Raw genomic sequence first — 20,650 nt, 5'->3', positions numbered from 1 at the left:
GAGGTGAGAACGGCTGCCTTTCCCCTCTGGCTGTGCTGGGGTGCAGGGATGGGCGTGCAGTGGGGTGAGCTTGCGAGGGAGGGAGGGAGGGAGGGTCCCCTGGTGCAATTCAGGGAGTGGGGAGGGTTGAGGAGCCACCAGGAATGCTGGCATATCCTTGCTGGTGGCACTGGGAGAAAACCTGCCACACGGGTCAGAGAGCCCAGGAGGGCAGAGGGTCCCCACTCCGCGGTGCTCAGGTTGCTGGTGCCGGGTTCTTGCAGGCTGATCTCAAGCAAGGGCCTCCGATGGTCCCGTCGAGCAGTGAAGGGGGACTTTGCCGCTCACCAGGTGAGTTTGGGAAAGAAAGGACCCTCCTGCAAGCAGCTGGGCTGTGCTCACTTGTCCCTTGAGTGTCCCCATCCAGGTTGGGCAGCCCAAGGGAGGACATCAGCCAGAGAAGGAAGGACAGCGCTGGGCAGCGGCCGATGGACGTGGCTCTGCAGGGACACGCAGCCTCTGGTGCTGCCCACAGCCTGGAGGAGGACAGGGCCAGGACTGGGCCAGGCTGTCCCAGGCTCTCAGGAACCCCCAAGCCGGAGCTGTTGAGCTGGAGCCGTGGTTCCAGCTGCCGGCTCCCTGCCTGTCCTGCCACACCGCTCAGCACCATGCTGCAGGCAGGGCAGGGCAGGCTCCGGGAGCGCTGGCCTAGTGGCATCCACTGATGGGCCCTTGCTCTCTTTTCCTTTGCAGCAGGAGGGATCAGCAGCAGAAGCAGCAGCAGCAGCAGCAGGAGGAGGTGGAGGGGGCTGCCCTGGCCCTTCGCTCTGCGGCCGAGCCCGGCCTCTGTCCCGGCACCAGGGCAGGCGGGCTCCGGCTGCAGCAGGGCGCTCTTTGGGCAGCCCCTGGCAGCCCTCTGCGAGGATGGCACACTGCCCCGGCCCATCCAGGTCAGCCAGCCTGTCCAGGGGGTCCCCAGCCCTCCCTCCGCAGGCTCCGGAGGGGCAGCAGGTGTCCCCAGGAGCTCCGGGGATGGGGCACTGGGCTCTTCACCCCCAGCACAGAGCCAGCTCTGGGGCAGTGCTCTGGCCACCGCCGCTGGAAGGTGGCTCCTCAGCCACGCAACTGTCCTCCTGCCTCTCCTGCAGGAGCTGCTGGCTGTGCTGAAGCAGGAAGGACCAGCGACCGAGGGGATATTCCGCAGAGCCGCCGGTGGGACAGAGCTTCGGGAGCTGCGGGAGGCCTTGGACTGCGGCGCAGACGTCGACCTTGGAAGCCAGCCCGCGCTGCTGCTGGCCGCCATCCTGAAGGTGAGCGCTTCTGCCCTGCGGCTGGAGGAGCTCCTGGCTGGCCCTGAGTGTTCAAATGCTCACTTGGAGCCCTGGGCCTTGCAGGACTTCCTCCGGAGCATCCCCTGCAAGCTCCTTGTGACTGACCTCTACGAGGACTGGATGGCGGCGATGCAGAAGGCCAGCAGGGAGGAGAAGATCAGGGAGCTGAGAGCGTAAGTGTGGGCAGCAGCCTGCCTGTTGAGCAGGAGCCCTGACCGCTGGCCCAGAGCACCTGGAAAGCTGCGCTGGCTCCCACCAGCCTCGGGCGAGTCTGGGGAACGCTGTGGGCAACATCTGCTTTATTAGCGCCGTGTTCCTGTTCCCCCAGGGTGGCCGAGAAGTTGCCTGCAGCCAACCTCCTCCTCCTGAAGCGGCTGCTGTCCCTCCTCCAGCACATCGGCCACCACGCAGCCACCAGCAGGATGGGCTGCAGCAACCTGGCTGTCTGCGTTGGGCCAAACCTGCTGAGCCCAGCCCACGCAGACCTGCTCCCGCTGGAGGCCATGCTGGAGGTGACCCACAAGGTACACGTCCCCACCTGCCGGGGCAGCCTTCCCGGCCCACCAGCGCTTGGCTGCGCAGAGAGCTCTGCAGGCCTCCTCCCGCCAGCAAATGCTGTCGGGGTGGCTGCCTGGAGGAGCAGCCCCACAGCCACAGCCTCTGGGCAGGAGCAGGGGGCAGGGGTGGGAAAGGCTGCTTGGTCCCTTGTCAGGCAGGGGGATTGAGACCCACGGTTTGATGTGTGCAGGTGAACGTGCTGGTGGAGTTTCTGGTGGAGAACTGCAGGGATCTCTTTGAGGAGGAAGCGGGCAGCCTTTCCAGCCCAGCAGACAAGGAGCTGCCAGTCCCCCTGGAGAGCTTCAGAGGTGAGAGGGGGGGACTGAGGGTTGGCACCGGCTGGGCCTTGGGACACCAGAAACCTCCGTGTTGCTTCTGACAGGGCTGGGCATCGAGTGTTGTCCTCTCAGCCCCGCTTGTCCTGTGGCCTCTCTTGCCACTGCTCTCCAAACATGAACGTCTTCCTCTGCAGGATGAGCTGAAGCCTGCAGACAGGGCATCGGAGGGCTGACCACAGAAGTGTAGGGCTTCGGGTGGGGGTTGCTTTAGCTCTGTTTGCTTCCAAGAAGTCACCATGTTGCACATGCTTTTGCTTTCTAGACCTGAGTTTGGAAGAGAAAAGTGTCCCTGCAGGCAAAGTGGACACCGAGCACCGAGCAGAAGCTTTGCCGCATGCACCCCCCTCTCTGCTCGGTGTCCTCACGGAAGATGGGGGAGATACGGCGGTGGAGTCTGAAGTGGGAGCGGTACGTCAGCTCCCCAAACACGGTGACAGTGTGTCTGGGGTAGGAGGGGAGTCGCTGCTGTGCCTCTGCCTGGCAGTAGAGCTGGTGTGGGTTTGGGTTATTCCTCCACCCCTTGGGATGATACATAGCAAGGGAAATTGGCAAGGTTGTGTCTCAAATGCACTCGGCAGGTGCTTAATCAAACCAAAGGCCCACAAAATGACTACAAAGAGGCAGAGGGGAGCAGCTGTCAACTTCAGGGGGGTTTTGCTCAGGCCCTACTTCATCAGAGCTTCCTCAGGTCTATTTGGGGGTCAGCAGGGGGACTGTGTGAACTGTGGCTGATGCAAACCAGCCCAAGGCATCTCCTCTGGAGATCTCAGGTACCAATTTAGCAAAGAGTCGCTTACCACTCCAGGTCACCCCTTGCCACATGCCAACCGTGACATTTCTGGTTTAGGCACTGCCAGCTTTGCCTCGAGCCACCCCCGAGAGCATGGCAGACTCCCTGGGGCGCCCAGAACAACTGGCCAGGTTTCCAGAGGAAAGAAGGTAAAATGAGCTTGCTTTGGTTAAAATCAGAACTGACTCCAGTGGGTCGTGGCTTTCCCTGTCTAATCCCACTGTGGGATGGAAAGATTTGCAGGCTCTGCCCACGACGAGGAGAAGAAGAGGAGCCGGAAGAGAAGAGAAGCCTGGGGAGAAGAGAGCGAAAGCTGCGTGGAAAAGAAGAGGAGGAAGAGAGAAGGTGCTTCTGGCGACGGACCAGCGAAAAGACGCAGGAAGGCGCAGCAGGTCGGGCAGCCCAGGTGCGTGCCGGGCTCTCTGCCCAACTTTCACACCTCTCCACACTCCTCTGCGTCAGCCCAACGCGCTGGCGAGGGACAGCGAGGGACGGTGCTGCGCGGGGTCTGGAAATAACTCCCTGGCAGGGCCCAGGGGCTCCCGGCCGAGCCCTGCGGCGTGGCACAGGGGCACTGCGCGTCTCTGCGCGCGCTCGGGGCTCGAAGGGCATTGCCCGGGGGACGAGGTGCCAGAGCCACCCCGTAGCCAGCGCCAGCAACAGCTCTCTGCTCTGGGCCGTCAGCAATTCCTCACACACGGTGTTCCCCGGAGAGGGCAGCACAACCCTGCCTCTTCCTGCCGCCAGGGACTCACCAGAGCTTTCTGACTCTCTCCTTGCAGGTGCCGATTCATTGTCACCGCCTGATCCGCTGACTTTGGGGCCCCCAGCGTTGCTGTTTGCAATAAAAAGTTGTTTTCTCTCTTGTGACGGAGTCTGCCACAAGACATTCTGGAGTGGGGGCTGTTGTTCTGTGATGGATCCTGGGGGAGGAGTTTGGGCTGGTCCCTTCTCCCAGCACCCTTCCCAGTGGGCGTCAGGGCTGAGTCGAGGTGCTGTAGGAGGGAAACCCAAGCCCAGAGTCACGCAGGAGGGTGGAGGTTGGACGGAGCCTGTCCAGGTTGTCTGGTCCAAGCTGGGCTCAAGCACGCTCAGCTCGAGCAGGCTGCCCAGCACCACGTCCTGGGGAGTTTGGGATTTCTCCCAGGAGCAGCGCCGTGAGCTCAGGGTGAGGGCGAGACGTAGGCAGGGCACAGTGGCCAGGAAGGGCTGAAGGTCCTTATGGGGCCACCATCCCCGGCAGCTCGCTGTCCCCCGGGGCCCTCATCCCTGCACACGGATTGTCGGGCGGTTTCCTCAGAGCCCCCAAACTCATGGCAATGGTACAAACCAAACGTCCCCTCTGGGCGGTAGAAACCCTCCCCTCAAATGCTGCACCCACTCCTGGGTTGGAGTCCTGCAGCTGCGCCTGGGGGGTTTCCTCCAACACAATTTTCCTCTGCACAGGGAAATACTAAACGCTCCCAAAGTAAGGAGCTGGTCGGGGGTTTCTGGTGGGTGAAGGGGGCAGCCGTAGCGCTGGGTCTCCCCGCCAGCCCCAGGGGGTACAAATACCTTTTAGATGGCCCGCAGGCACGGTACTGAGCAAGACCTCAGCTTGCCTTTGAGTTTTTAAATCAATAAACAAGTAAATAAACAAATAAAAAATGCTGTAAATAGCCTAAAACAAAGCTTCAGATGGAGAAGACAGCCATGCTGGGGCACGCCGGGGCAGCCTGGTTTGCTGACAAGGCAGCTGGAGGCTCACAGCCCCCCCAGCCCCACTCCCCGATCCCCTGAAGGCTCACAGCCCCCCCCAAATATTTCTGTAGGACCTACACCCCCCCCCCCCCATTGACACTGACTCCACCCCACACCTTCACTGCAAGGTTCTTTATTCCCTTAGGACACCCCCGCCCCCCCCTGACAGAAAACCCCCCAAAATACACCAAAAATAAAAGGGGGGTGGGACTTCCACAAGCCACGCCCCCCCCCCCCCCCCCCTCCCCCCCGCCCGGCAGGTTTAAGGTACTTGTTGGGTGGGGGAAGAGCAACCCACCGGGCTTGGGGGGGGACGGGGAAGTGAGGGGCTGGCGGGGGTGACCGGCAGAGATGGGGGGGGTCGCTGGGGGGGGGGTGGTCACTTTGGGGGCCAGGGCGGGAGGGGTACACCACCACGCACAGACGCTGCCCAAGGTGCATCAGGGCGGCTGCGGGAGAAGAGGGGGCGGAAAGGGGGGGGGCTGTGACCCCAAAGTGCACTACAGCTGCCCCCAAACTGCGCCCTCACAGTGCTCCCCACAGACCTTAGCACCCCCAAATCACCCCAGACAACCTCCATATCACCACAACCCCCCCATATCCCCTCAAATCACCCCAAAATTTCCCTATAGCCCCCATATCCCCATATTACCCCAAAACCTCCCATATCCCACCATATCACCCCAAAACAGCCCATAACCCCCCAAATCACCCCAAAACACCCCCATATCCCCTCAAACCCCCCATATCACCCCCAAACCAACTATACCCCCAAACCTCCTCTATATCCCCCAAATCATCCCTAAACCCCCCCATATCCCCTAAATCACTCCCAAAACCTCCCCATATCCCCCCAAACACCCCATATGCCCCCAAACCCTCCCAAACCCTTACATATCTCCCCAAATCCCCACAAATCACCTCAAAACCTCCCCATATCACCCCCAAAACCCCATATCCTTCCAAATACCCCTTATATCCTCCATATCCCCCAAACACCCATATCCCACCAAATCACCCCAAACCTGTCATATTCCCCCAAATCACCCCAAAACTTCCCCATATACGCCCATATCCCCCCAAATCCCCCCCAACCCCCCATATCTCCCCAAACCCCACAAATCACCTCAAAACCTCCCCATATCACCCCCAAACCCCCATATCCTTCCAAAATACCCTTATATACCCCATATCCCCCCAAAACCCCCCTGATCCCCCCAAATCACCCCCACATTTCCCCCCCAAACACCCCCATATTCCAGCAAATCACATTAAACCCCCCCATAGACCCTCAAATCACACCCCCATATCCCACAGAACCCCCCCATATCAGAGAGACCACAGAGAGCTGGAGCAATACCCAGATAACATGGAATAAGCCTTATTTATCCTGTACAAACCTTTAGAGCGAATAATAACAGGAGAACTTTGGAAAAAATCTCCAGTTTTTCGTAGTGTTCCATCTTTCTTTTTAGCTGACTTCTTACTTGAAGTAGATCCTTGCTTTCTTAAGGGGTATACGTTTCTAAACAACTTTGTAGAAGACATCTGTACAGAAATACAAGATCATTGTTTAAGTTGAAAAACTGACTTATCTTCAAGTTTAATTCCATTTTATTTGACTTCAATGTTATTTTCAAGCTGACATTTTGAGCTTTGCTACTGATACCTCTGTTCATTATACTAATGATACTGCCACAGCAAGCAATGTAGACAACCTTATTTTATACCCAAAAGAAAAAAAATTATCAGAGTTTCACAGAATACATTTAAGGGCACGAGTAAGATAGGAAACAAATAGTTTCTTTTACAAAAAAGTAGATTCAAAGTTTTAGAGTATTTCATTAGACCAGCTGTTCTAGTTATAAAACAGAAGGAAACTGATGGTGAAAATAAGTCTTCTGTCCACCCTTTGAGCCTGCCCAGGTTACTACTAAGGCCTAAAATCATATTTTTATAATTGTCATGCATACAGATGACACAAACCTTAGTTCTACCTCAAAAGGAATTGCCTATAACATGACATATGCTAAGAGTATGTTCAGACTAGTCTTCGTAACTACTCAGCATGCAACATCCTTCCCTGTGAATCCCTGTACGCTGCAGCTAGTACACGTTCTTGGCAAATACAGACTGACTCTCTTTGGTTAGCTTAGAAAGTTTAGCAGGAAGACAACGTAAGTGTTTAAGAATCCTATCAAAATACATAGATAAGGATAAGATACTGCTGCGTAAGAATGTTTGCTCCTTTCACGAGTCCACCTATACAGAAAAGGTGGACTCGTGAAAGGAGAAACTAACTTCAAAATTGAACATAACCAAACTACTGTCTTGTTGCTTGTAGAAGGTGAATTAGTCATAGCAGGTTTTGCATTTTTCTTGTTCTCACTTTTCACAAAATCCTAAGAAAATAAATATGACAAATTTTAACCAGGATTCTTCTGGAAAGAACAATTATCTGTATTAGAGAAGCAGCCACTGTTTAAATGCTATGACTAACAGTAGGGAGGCATTGACTAATACTGGATAGAGGTAACTATTCAAATGTGAATGAAACGCTAAACAAACTTGTGGAAGGGAACTAGAAATGCCTGTAGTCAAACCATTCTGACATTTACTATTTTCTTCTCTCCATTATTTCCTATACTTTTGTCTTTAAGAGATTTGACAAGCCAACACACAAATTGAAATTAATAAATCTAAGTGTAAATTCAGATTTATGGTGACAAGTATGAAAGCCAGGTTGGTAGCACAGTGCCTGCTTAAGCTGTCTTGTAATGACATCTTCTATCTGGTGAAGTGGTGCCAAGAGAGTTCAGATAACCCACAGCCATACCAGCTGGTAACAGCATCAGAAAATGGAAAGAGGGTTTTGTTCTTTAATTAGAAGGGAGTCTCTGCAAAAGATTTGGTTTTGTTTGTTTCTAAAAAACCAAGGGGGTTTTGTTTTATTTTTTTAAAAAATTTGACACGAGCAGTATGTGGTTATGTTAGCACTACAGGTTTCCCCTCAGTCCTTAGTTTTAGTTTTAACAGTGCTTTTCAGTTTTAGGAAATTTAAAAACCAAATTGTGTCTTCAGTAGACTTGTAACAGTTAAAGTTACTGAATCACTTTATAATCTATCTCTGTTTGGCATATGTAACATGAAGATAAATATTTAAGAGTAACATTCAGGTGAATAAAACAGCAATAAGATACTTTTAAAATTAGTTCCATGTTATTGAAAAATTACTTAGCTAAATGTTCTCCCATCGGGGTATGAACATCTACACTATGAGAGGATTTATAAACGGATCAGTACAACAGTCTTCTCAAAACATGGGTGACTACGTTAGATGAACTATATCCATCTGTAGATAAGTGCAGTACTTTTTCAGTGCCTTCAGAAGGATGATTATTTTTACACTTACTTTTCCAGCAGCCTAAGAGAATACTACTCTCAAAGAAAATTGGTTCAAGACATAGGAAGTTTAAATCAACTCTGGACATTATTCCAGAATGAAGTGTTCAATTCCAGATGAATTAACTTACACAGCTTTTAACAGTTACTTTTGCAATCCAAATTTAACAAAGTGAGTTTATCGAAGTACTGTTGAACACTAATCACTGAAGTGGCCATTTCCCTTAACTATTTTACTAAGAGATTAAAAAAACATCACAATGCTAGAAAAGCATCAGACACTTCACTCCCCAGCTGAGACAAACTCACTCAAAGCGTCACTTACCACTTATGCAAATGATCCACAGGTCACCTCCCTTATACCCCCCCGTCAGCTGCAGAAGTCCTTACAAGTGCAGAGATTCATAAGATTACAGGTATGTAAGTACCACCACAATGAGGTGTCAGGGTTTCAGAGCCTCTGTAAGTGTTGTAGAGATAGCTGTGTTTGTGCTAGTGCTGATAAAAGGCAGAGGAAAGAAATGTGCAGTTCGAGTAGGAGCGGAGAAGATTTTTACCAGCCTGAACTGCTGTGAAGCCTTAGTCTCGCATGTAGACACCACAGCACTCTAGGAAGGCTGGTGCATATAACCTAGCACAGCTGAAGGAATTAAAGAGGAATTAAGTTCTACAGAAACCAGGGAGGTTCAGGTGCTCATGCAATTAGTTCTGTATATTCCCTCTAAGTACAAAAAGATCAAAGAAAACACAGACTGGACAAAAAGTCAAAGGAAGTGGTCTTGAAACTCTGAAATGCATTGATTAAGCCCAGGGGCTTAACTTGTAACTGCCTATTAGAAGAGATTATAATTGATACCAGTGGTTGTTTAAACCAAAAGAAGCAGTTCTATTGAACTGGTCTGTAATCCTGCAGATCACAGCTAGAGACAGAAGCAAACAGTAAGAGCAAGGAGAGAGAAATTAAAAGGTAAAGAGGAAGTACCGATCAGGGACAAGTGTCCAGAGTCTGGATAAATTGAAATCTGTGACTTTATTCAACATAGGCCAGAGATCCACCACTTGGCAGGGGGCGGGGCATGGGGGGGAAGAGGTTTAAATATTCTCTCTATGTATCCTTAGGATCTCAGTGAGAATCAAAAGGATAGGATTTTAACAAATGATCGGAGTAATAAATTGAAAAACTGCACAATGTATTTTGTCAGTTGGTCTAAGTCATACCTCATCCATCTCTTCACTCTTCCTTTTCTTTCTTGGCTTGAGCATTTTAACTGTAAGTGGTAAGGTGCTGCCCTGGTGCTTCACCTCCATCTTACTGGGTTGCAGAGCTGTGAACTGGATTTCCACCTCTGGTTTTGGGAACTGACTAGTATTTCCATTTTCTGTGGACACTTCTGAAGAGTGAAGGACAATTTCTGAATGGTCCTGCAAATACATGGAAATTTTAAGAACACAAGTTTTGAAATAACTGAGTTAAAAAACCCATAATACATATCTTTCCCCAATGGATTGCAAAGTAAGCATTCCATTTTCCAGCTGTTCACTTTCAGAACACTTCTAATTGAAGGAATCTACTTCAAGCATAGCAGAGTTTAACCCTTAATTTCTAAATCTTTATTACATTTTAAAAAGTTAATGTTTCTATCCACAACCACAGAACTTGAACTCAGCCTGATACTTTGTTTCCAAGTCATTTTGCTCAAGGGCAGAGACAGTCACAGTTTTCACAAGTAGCAGGAGTAGAATTGATATGACTTTCATCTTAACTCTGCTGCTCCTGAGGAGCTAGGCAGTAATGGGAGCTTTTGAGAGAAAAGTATAACCTTTCTCTAGCCTATCTTTAAGGAACTCTCCCTTCCACTTCTACACCGGAGAAGTTGTGCAAGTAACGAGGTCCAACCAGCAAGCTACAAGCCAAATTCAACCTACGAGAGACTTCTACATCACCACCTGTTCTCTGGAGGAAGAGCAGGCACTAAGGCAGCCCGCTGCCCACAAGCTGAAAACCTTGTCTTGTACCTGCTCACAGCCAAACCGCACGGACTGCACAGGGAGGGTGGGACGGAAAAGTCAGTTTGCACAATTTTTCTTCCTCATCAGCACTTACCTTCCACCATCCACCCAACCTGTTTTTCTTAGCAAAACCAGCAAGTTAGAGCTGTGGTCTTCCCAGCTCCTGCATCTCTGTGGCAGCAGTTTAGCTGGGACTCTGAGTGGGAATACGAGCACCACTGCATTCCCAAAAATGGAGTTGGCTAATAAAAACATTTTTCTTTGTAACTGCTACTTCATGAGAGTTAGCAATCAAAAAGTTACGTAGGAATGGCTAGCGTCGTTAGCTAACAAAGTTATACACAAGAATCCTGCAGTGGAAGAAAGCAAATCCAATTTGCCCTGCTATTTCTCATCCATTTAAAAGGGTTTATTCATCTTTTTTTCAAGTGACTTATCTAATAATCAGCCACCTCATAAGCATTGGTGAGAGGCAGGATTTCAAGAGCATGCAGTTGAAGTCAGATATAGCTATTCACGTGATTATGTTACACATCTTTCATTTCTACCAAAAGCCACTAAATCAGGTCATCTGATCACCGAGAAAGGTATTTGCAGAAGAAAACTTTAGCATTGTTCAGACAGCAGGATACATTTTCTTCCCTATTCTGCATTTAGCAAAACCCATACAACTGCATAAAATTTTTAAATTTCAGTTTTGTACCTACCTCACTTAATGAAGAGGCACTGCTAAGACATCGAGATAATGAATAATTCCTTTTAACTTCATCATATCTAACTGGAATACTTTGTCCAAGTAAAGGATTAGTTCTGCTTTGTTTTTCCATGAAGTGTAAATATTTAGAATGAGAAAAGATTATGCTAAACTGTAAACCTCAAAATATTTTGATTTTTCTAAAGCTACAATACAAAAGCTCAAGTGCAGACAGCTAATGAACACCTGGGCTGAAAGACAACACAAGTCGAAGGCAGTAACCTCGACTCACGATGCCATCATAAGACGTGCCCTGGTGGGTCTCACCAACAGTCTGTCTAGTTCAATATTCTGCCCCAAGAGTGGCAAAGGGAGATGCTATTTAAGGATAACGTGTGTGATCCTGGTCACCTTGTCATCTGTTCTCTCCATACTCTCCCAGCATTCTCAGCTGTTGCATTAGAATTGTCAGAGTCTACACCACTGCCTAACCCTCAGAGTATCCATTTAAAAATACATTTATGGATTTCTACTACAAAATTTTTCTAATCCCTGCTGACAGTACCTGTTGCCACCACCTCCAGAAGATTACTAGCTGCTTCATACAGGAATATGTTATTTTAACTGTCTTAAAATTATCTCCTATTAGTTTCATGAAGCGCTGCCCAGTTCTTGCAGGATTTTACCAAGGACAGTTGTGCCTTCTGTCTACCCATCGCAGCCATGATTTTGTAAACCTCAGCCCCACAACCCTCTGGTGGCCTTAACCTCTCCTAATCAGAGTGCCAGCTTCTTAGCCTCTCCTCACAAGGCAGGAGACACACATCGTCCTGATCACCTTAGATTTTCTTCTTTATCTCCACTATATCTTTCCTGAGAATTATTTGACTTCCCCCAAAACCTCTACCCCATTCACTTCACCACCATAACAGTTTCTCACATGATAATCCTGTTAGTAGCCTCTCCCTACTCATAACATCAAGTACTGCTGCTACTGGCTTGAGGTAAATACTTCAGCACCAACTGTTCACAACAATTCTTCTCTAGAACTAATTTTATAGCAAAAATAACTAATTTTATGGTGCTCTCCTAGCTGCCATTACAAAGCTATATAAAGCAATAACCATTCTGACAGCTACTCTCTACTCCCTCATACATCACAAGCTTTATCTATTCGGCACTAGCTGAACTGATGAAGTAGCAAGAAACTGGCCAGTCTTATTTGGCAGTAGACAGGAAAGAGATGAAGAGATGCATTTTATCATTCAGTCCAGTTCTGCCACAAGAGGAGAATCGCATCTTCTAGCAGCCAGGGGAGGGTCTGCTAGGAGATCCATGTTCAGCTCTCTTCATTACTAGTTAGCAATGAAGTCACATAGCATTAATTCAGTTTAACAGGAAAACTACCTCATTGAATACTGCTCATGTAGCACACAGGGATTTGGTCAGAATCAGAAGGCTCAGTACAGGTGCAAGCCTTTTAATTTTTGTTCAGGAAATATGCAAAGTCGATCTTTTCTTTGTGTAAACTTCAAATATTGTTTTGTTTTTAAGTAAGATGAAAGATACTGTTCTGTTCTTGTGAACCCCATATGGACTGGCAGCTCTAATTACAGAACCATCTCTATTACCACACTATAGGTGATATCGGGAAAGTTGTTTGAGCTGAAATCCCCTTACCAGTGACATAACCAAACAGAGGTGACATCACAAATATTATGTCTTCAGATCTCTAGAACCTGGATTAGTTAACTAGTTTTTCCCTCAGGTACAGAAGTTTTATAGTGTATAGAGAGGTGATGTTCTATTAACTAAAGTACTTCTTATTTCTGAGAGGGGACTTGAAAGAGGGAGAGGGAAGAATGAACAAGAACTCAGAACTAATGACACAGCTAAAGTACGAAGAACTACAGGAAGTAACTTTTGGGAGATTCCCCACATTGCTGAAATATATAGTGAGCAAACAACAAAACAACAAAGTCATTAACAACATATCATTAGTACATACTTTCTACAAATATAACAAACATACCTCTTTGTTTACAGACTGATCTATTTTATCTTGTCCTTCAGGTAAAGGTACTTCTGCCAAAGACTGAAGACTTTTATGGTTAACGCGTTGTTTCAATTCCTTTATAAAGTCATCTTTCTCAGCCACCTGTTTTCTTAGTTCTTCTGTATCAGTTTCCTTATCCTAATAAACATAGCAAAAATTGCCACAAATTGCAGGATTGGCAAAAGAAATTAACATGTGCATGAGCATCATTACAATTACTCCGCAGCATCAGTTTTAGAATTGCAGGCTCAAACAGCCAGCTGTCCAACAAAAAGCCAACAACTTCATGTATGAGTGGCCTCTATTTAAAGTCAAGAAAGGTCATATAACAGCCTGGGAAGATGTAACGCAAAATTTTTATTTTACTCTACTTATGTAGGGTTATAAAAGTTCACCTCCCATTTGCTCATGAAGTTCTTGGTTCTGTGAAAAAGGCAGCAGATGTGATAGTTGTTTCAGATTTCCAGTCCAATCAAATCGCAATCAAATGATCAAATGGACTTGAGTGTTTATTTGAACTAATAAGTTTTTTGAAACTTCAGTTACTGTTACAAATTCAGTTTCAGAAAAGCATAAAGCTTTTTTTATATTAGCTGCAAACAATTTCAATATGTTTGAAATAGAGCCAAAACTTCTACAAACCATCTGAACTGTTCTGACAGTTTAGTTTGGCATAGTTAGTACTATCTTATGGCCTTAGTAGACTTGAGATGTAGATCTTAAAAAGCTCACACCGAACTAGTTTCACTACAAATATACAAAAGCAAACCATGCTTCAAATTAGGAAAAAATGTGTCTATACTTATACTCTTTGTGAAGAGAATTTTTGTCAAGAACCACCACTCCTGCTTGCCCACTTTTTGATTTTATTACTGGAAAGTCTCAGGCAAGCAAAGTCACAGACAAAGTGAAAGTAGTCCTAAGCTCCTAACATCCTCCTGTACTGATTGCAGGTCCAGAAGGTCATTGCTAACTACTTCTAGATGCAAGTATAGCTTTAGATTGTACAGATTCGTATAATAATTTCATATGCTCAGGAAATTACAACCTTGATACAGTCCAGTGACCAGGCAAGGTATCCGCCTTGTTATCAACTATCAGTCACTCTACTTTGAAAGCGATATGGGAGCAAAACCACTAGCATTTTGACCAAGTATTTTTACTGGAAAGAAGCTTTTTTTGTCAACTACTGCCTGCTTCTTCTCTTCCTGCTAAAGCCTCATAGGCTTTTTCCTCCCCCCCCCCCCCCCCCCCCTTTTTTTCAGAAAAGCCAAGCAAGAAATCTTGTTTTTCAAGGTATGTTTTCTCAGCTTCATTAAGTAGCAATTCATTTAAGCATAGGTTACTTATTGGTGGTTTACACACAAGATGAAGTTTGAAGAATTCACAGCAAGGTGGTGGTGGTGATAGGACAGAAAGGAACAGGCACTTGCACTTCCATTAGGTATTATGCTTTTTCATGTTGTGACACTCCTGTTCTTCCCTTTTCACACGGAGAAGATCTCATGTAGGCTTTGCCATGTGATAAAGTGAGGGGACTTTGACAAAGGCCAGCTCCCCTCAAGCGCCCACACTGTTAACACTTGACACGAGATCTGCTCTGTACTAAAGACTTACGCTAGAGGACTCTGCTGAGACCTCCAGTCACTTACAATTTCTGCTTGTTGCTCTACCAACGTTTTCCACAAATTTTCTCATTTCTCTGTTGCAATGGCTCTCAGCTTCTTTCACTTGACTTATGAGTCTCATTTTCTCCTCCGGCCAGTTCTTTCTATCAGTTCGATACTTTGCCTCATTCTCCTATTTTAGTGGAACCAGAAATAAAGCCATAGGCAGAGATTAAGCGGCACAAAAACAAGTCTTAAAATCCAAATTACCGTTAAACACATTAGTTTCAAAAAGATATCAGAAATACTAGCACAGTTTTACTCCAGCATATTCCCAAGTGCAAGTATTACATTCTCGTTTGTTTTTTCCATTTAAAACAATTGTTTAGCAGTTTTCAGAATTTATTATTCAGACTGGCATGTCTTCAGGGAACAGACTATTTTTCCTCTAAAAATGCTCTGGGTAAGTCACAAACACTATTAAAGTTACACCAAAGGTAATGGCAAAAAGACCCTTTTTACTTACAAATTCCCAATCTTTTATACTGCCTTGCAGGTCATGTTAGGAAACCTACTTCAAGACTGAAAAGCAAAAAATGCAGCACAATTTGAATGGGAAACAGAGATAGTGTGTAACCAGGAATGTCACTTCAATCCACAGCAACTTTGCCTCCTTCTCTACCACAATCAAACCTCTTGTCAGACATTCTCCCACACAAGACAGAAGGCACCTGAAAAGCCGCCTGGGAAAAAAGGCTACTTTCTAATCTAAGGAGAATTAAGAGGTAAACCCTCAGCCTAACGGGAAGGGCTTACAGATCACACAGCAAGCACAAGATCTTTAAAGTGTCCAATTTATTTGCCCAAGCAACTGATGGGAAAAAGGTTTGAAACAATCCAGCTCCTGACATCTGTTCAGGACAGCTGTAAGAGGAGCCCAGCTAGAGAAGCACCGTCCATGGCAGCACACCACAGTGAAGGGTGCACTCCACTGTGGGGCATCAGTGATGCTGTGTATTACAAAGACACTCCATCCAGACTTTGCTGCACTGACGCACTGCAGTTTTTAGAGGAGGTTTCCTTCACCAGTGTAAGAACTTGCCACATCATGCCCTAGCTCTTGAAGATAGTGACACAAAAAAAATTTAGACTCCTAAATGAAAGTTATGGTTTTAAACCTAAGTATGAATTACATCACCATGTTTTACCTTCAGTTCTTTTTGCAGCTTTATTAATTCCTCATTTTCATCTATGCTTTTTTCCACGGTGTTGCTCATCTTTTGCCGCCAGTCACTATTGCTCTGGTTATTCAGCTCTCTATATTTCTGCTTCCATGCTTCCAGTTCTAGTCAGTACACAAAATGAGGTTATATAACACACAGTTTTAAATGCATATTTGACCACATTCACATCCTTCTACTGAAGTTACTTGGATTTATCAGCTATGACCACAAAGGGACAACAGAAGCCTTTAACTGTTAGAAGTTTGTTATGTAGTATATAAAATTAATGCCTAAATAACACTCAACAAATCAAAACAGAGATTTAAAGCAGCTATCACAATACATCCAAAACAATTTTGCCTCCTTGCTGCCGTTTTCAGGTTTTGGGTGAGGTTGGGTGCTGCTGGGGGCGGGGGGCGGTCGCTGCGCTCGGTAAGCCACGGCCGCATTTTACCCGCTTTTTGGACTCACTACTGTTACTGTTGTTTTCTTGTTATGTTTAGTAAATTCTTTCTTTTTATTCAACCTACGAATTTTCTTCTTTTTGTCCCTCCCCTATTTCACTGGGGAGGGGAGGGGGGAGGTGAACGGCTGCCACGTGGCGACTGGCTGCCGGCTGAGCTCAAACCTCAACGCACACAGATCTGAAAATAAATTTACAGATGAGCCCCCATCCTAGTTCCCACCATTCTCTCCCAAAGTGCCTTCACCACAAGCAATTTCCCCCATTTCCTGAGATCTAAAGCTCTATTAGAAAGAAATAGAGTATCTCCACAGAACTTTCCAAATCCAGAATTCTGAAGTGATTCTCATCCACTCGATTTAGGTGAGCATTTCAGTGTTAACGTCAGGCTACGGGTTGTATTATATGAAAAACTAACTATTGTTCAACTGCTGAGTGTTTATCAAACCTGCAGAAACTGTTGTTGTGCTAGTTCATGTTTCAGTGTTTGATGTTGTTAACATGGCCAACTAAAGTGGCAAATAAATACCAATATCGAGTAAGTTAACACTGATATAGCAAATCCAGTCTTTCTTTGGGGCTTATGCTTCTTATTCTGAGGCTGTTTCTTTGCTTTCAAATATTCCTGCTAATAATGATTCAATAAAAATTAGTTCCTGACTGTAACATTTTAATGCCCAGGCTGGATTTTCTCAGTATTTTAAAATATAAATATGCAAGACTCTCCAAATTAGATAACATCACAACTCATTATGTTGCCATTCCACACCCAAAAAATGGCGCAGTAAGGGCTTTTTCTGACCTTTACACACTTTCTCATACTGTTTGGAGATTTCTTCCAGCTTCTCATTATTCGGCTGCTTCTAAATATCACATTGAAAGCGAATTAAAGAAAACGTGTCAAAAACATATTGAAAGAAACAAATATACTGCTACATATTAGTAGCTTTTCATTCTGAGCCTCAGTAAGTATTAAATGAAGTATTTAAAGACAAACAGTCGAGAATAAGTAAGTTTTTCATGTAGTGAAAGGAGCATTCAAGCTGACTAAAAAAGTGTTTAGAAGACATTCCTACTAACATATCTAAGCGTCACTGATCAGAATCAGGGTATCTGCAGGTATTAAGTATGTATTTACTAGGCAGATTACTCGATTTAAAACAATTTGCCAAGGTCCTGCAGTGAGAAGTTCTTTAAACATCTTTCATTCATCCATTAAGACTAATTTCATCTGGATACTCTTGTTTTTACCCCTATTTCTGTAGGCTTTCTCCTGTTGGTTGGAAAATTTGCCTCATTACTGGATTACTTAAAAAAATTAAAAGCAAGTAAAATTTAAAAAAATAGAATACCTTTTTAAATTGCAGGATTGTGCACTGTTTGATCTCTAATTCTTTACTAAACTGGTTTTTAATTTTCTGAAGTTCATTAACTTTGTTCCTCAGGGAATTCTCCTCAGATTGCATTCTACACACCTGTAACAATGCATAAAGACAGCAAGCAAAGCTAACATTTAGCTATAAGCCTTTTACAATCTCTGCAGGTTATCTAAGTAAAAAAATACTTTCATCAAGAATCAAATTTTCGCAAGCATCTTTGCTAAATTTCAGGGGCTAGAAGTGCACTATGCTGTACATCCTGCCTAGGGAACAATTTTCACCATAGAACAGAGTATTAAGTTTGGCAGGAAAAAAACGAAAAACAACAAACCACACCACCAAAACCAAACCACCAGGAAATAGCCTAATCGAACTACAAATTCAGTTGTCCTTTAAAAAAAAAGTGTTTCCTGACATGCGATCCCATCCACTCCTTGCTACTTCCCAAAGGATTATACACTGCATGTTGAGTAGGGAAAAAGTCCTGAAATGTTACGCTGCTGGGGAAGACATTAATACTCTTTTAAGGCTCCACTTTCAAGCCCAAACTCTTGCAATAGTCTTCTGGATTCTAAGTTCTTGTGATATCCCATGAGGTTCTAAGAAATTCTACTGCTTAATAACTAAATACTAACAATCAACATTAGTAAAAGTTATTCCATTTTTTCATTTATTTTCCCCAAAATAACAGAAAACATCTCAGATTTTAAAAAGTCTCTAGAATTTTGTGCTTTCCTTTTCCAATTAATCCATCTTTTCCTCCCAGAGATGAGCATTTTCCAAAAGTCTGAATTCTGAGGCTTTGCAGTCAGCACAAATAACAACAGGAGGCTACTGTTGTTATGAAGATTACAAAGTCCTCCTCCATAACCAGGTTAACCTACTTTTGACAAGCCTTTTTCAAGTGTATTAATAAAATTTACTTCCCCCCTTCAATATCAGTACTAATCCATGTTTTGACACCTTATCTTTAGCTCACAGCTCAATGGCAATGTAACTTTAGATTCACTCTTACTCTAAATGGATGGCTGAACACAGCCTTGTTATGAATCACTTTTAACAGCTGTAGCTTGAGACTTGTGAAAACAGGTTTTACTAACAGAACCCCAAACAAACTTGCAGAAGAAACATTTGCCCTAGGGTTACAAACCTGGTTTTGTACTTGCTGAATTTGTTTCTTGGCATCAGAAAGTTTCTCTTTCAAATCTGCATATTCTTCCTCTTTCCTCTGCAAATCCTTTTTCAAGCTCTGTACAAGGGCAGAGCTCTCAGAAAGATCTTTACGTAGCCTTGTGTTAGAAATTAAGAGACATAAATAACATTAGTGTTACACATCTCAAAGAAACACCTTTTACACGTTAACTCAGGCTCTTCGATGGCTGGTTTTATTCATGGATAGAATCCCAGATCTATCAGCTAAATGACAAGCATTACAATTTTGGATTTCAGCTACATATTATATGATCCTGAAGTAACAAACCGCTCAGATTCACTCTTGAACAGTGCAATTTTTTAAAATTCTTTTTTCTAAGCACAGTAGACTAACCATTTCTACCACTAGGTGTCCTTACACAGTAACAAAAGGGACAAGGTTAATATCAATTAAGTATAAACTTGATATTTACATCCCAGACCTTGTAAGGATCAAAATAAATAAAAATCAAAAGAAAGTAGAAAAAACAACAATATTGTAACAAGTCCTGTTGTTATTAAGTGCTATAAAGTCATTAAGAAGTTTAATGGGTTTATTTTTAAATGGTCATATTTATTTTAAAAAGCTTACAGTAAGTTACCTTGGATTTTTACTTCGCAATTACCTAATAGAAGATTTCTTAAATTCTATAATTAACAATGCAAAATAAGGTCTCACAAAAGGAAAACCTTTCAAAGTTCCCCAGACCTTCATGCTAAATTGTATTTTAGAGTACATGCACGTGCCCACAGATATCAGAACTAAAGAAACCCTAGTCAGAAGGGCTACACAGCATCTTAAAGCTATTTTTACATGATTGCAATTTCCTTGCCACATAGCAAATATAATCTCTCAGATACATTTAATCTCTTATTTCTTAAAGATTTAAAAACTAGAGGGGGCTGGGGAAGTTCTACTCTCCTACACCCATTATTCCTTCAAGTTCTTATAGTATACTGTGTTCACCTAGAATAGCTATTACCAAAACCGGCTGTTTACTGTTTAATTACTGGCTTTTTTTTCCTTTCTTCTTTTCCTTTTTACCATTCAGTCCTTTCTAAAGAAAACATTGCCTGCTTTTATACGAGTTACAGCATATAACATTAAACTATGTCATTTCCTCCAAAAAGGGTATGTAACATAATACTGTTAGAAATCCCCAAATAATTCATCATTTCCTGTTTCCCCCTACAATAGTTCTGCATGATTTAGATCTATATTTCTGAAAGAATACAGAAACAGGTGAGGAAAACATAGCTAGCAAAATATGTAAATATAGAAATCAAGTAGTGCATTAAAAGTTCTTAAGCAGTTTGGTTAATAAAGTTGACAAACATGAAGATGTGTTATGTCAAAATAAATTGATGTTCACAGAGGGTAGTTTTAACTTGAGTCTATTCTCAAAGGGCTAGGAATTATCTCATTATTTACTTACAATTCTATAGATTGTATTTGCTCACCCTCATTTTCCTCTTTTTCTTAAAGAGTGTGTTTCATGTTCTGCAAGCTGTTCATCAACTGCACAACTTCCTCCTTTAGATTTGCTTCCTGATCATTTAATTCTTTCGGTTTTTTGTCTGAATTGGCACATTCCTCTTGCAGAGCTACTGTATTACTTTCCAGATTTAAAATAATAGATTCTTTTTCTTTAAGTACTTCTTCTAACTTTGCTATGCTGTCATCTTTAGCTCTAAAAGCCTCCAAGAAGCATTCAAGCTCTCTTATTTTTCCCTTGGAGCTGGTAACTTCCTCTTCAAACTCTGCAATTACTCTGTGATCTTCTGCAGCCTGTTTTTCAAAATCCTGGGTTTTCTTCTGGATGTGCTCTTGTAACTGACTCATAAGATCTTTTTCCTTTGTGGACTGATGATCTCGATTTGCAGTCTCA

General features: G+C 44.5%; 1 long non-coding RNA gene across 1 annotated transcript; it reads right to left on the bottom strand.

Moving 5' to 3' along the window:
* Positions 1 to 9,375: 9,375 nt before the first annotated feature.
* Positions 9,376 to 14,638, bottom strand: LOC141937807 (uncharacterized). The gene is made up of 3 exons (XR_012627072.1): positions 14,551 to 14,638; positions 12,875 to 13,036; positions 9,376 to 9,560 (listed from the first exon to the last, which is right to left on the bottom strand). It is a non-coding gene; the product is annotated as an uncharacterized LOC141937807 (long non-coding RNA).
* Positions 14,639 to 20,650: the final 6,012 nt, after the last annotated feature.

This window comes from Strix uralensis, chromosome Z (assembly GCF_047716275.1).
Source record: "Strix uralensis isolate ZFMK-TIS-50842 chromosome Z, bStrUra1, whole genome shotgun sequence".
In the NCBI taxonomy this organism is placed as follows: Eukaryota; Metazoa; Chordata; class Aves; order Strigiformes; family Strigidae; genus Strix; species Strix uralensis.
This window is presented reverse-complemented; position numbering and strand designations above follow the sequence as displayed.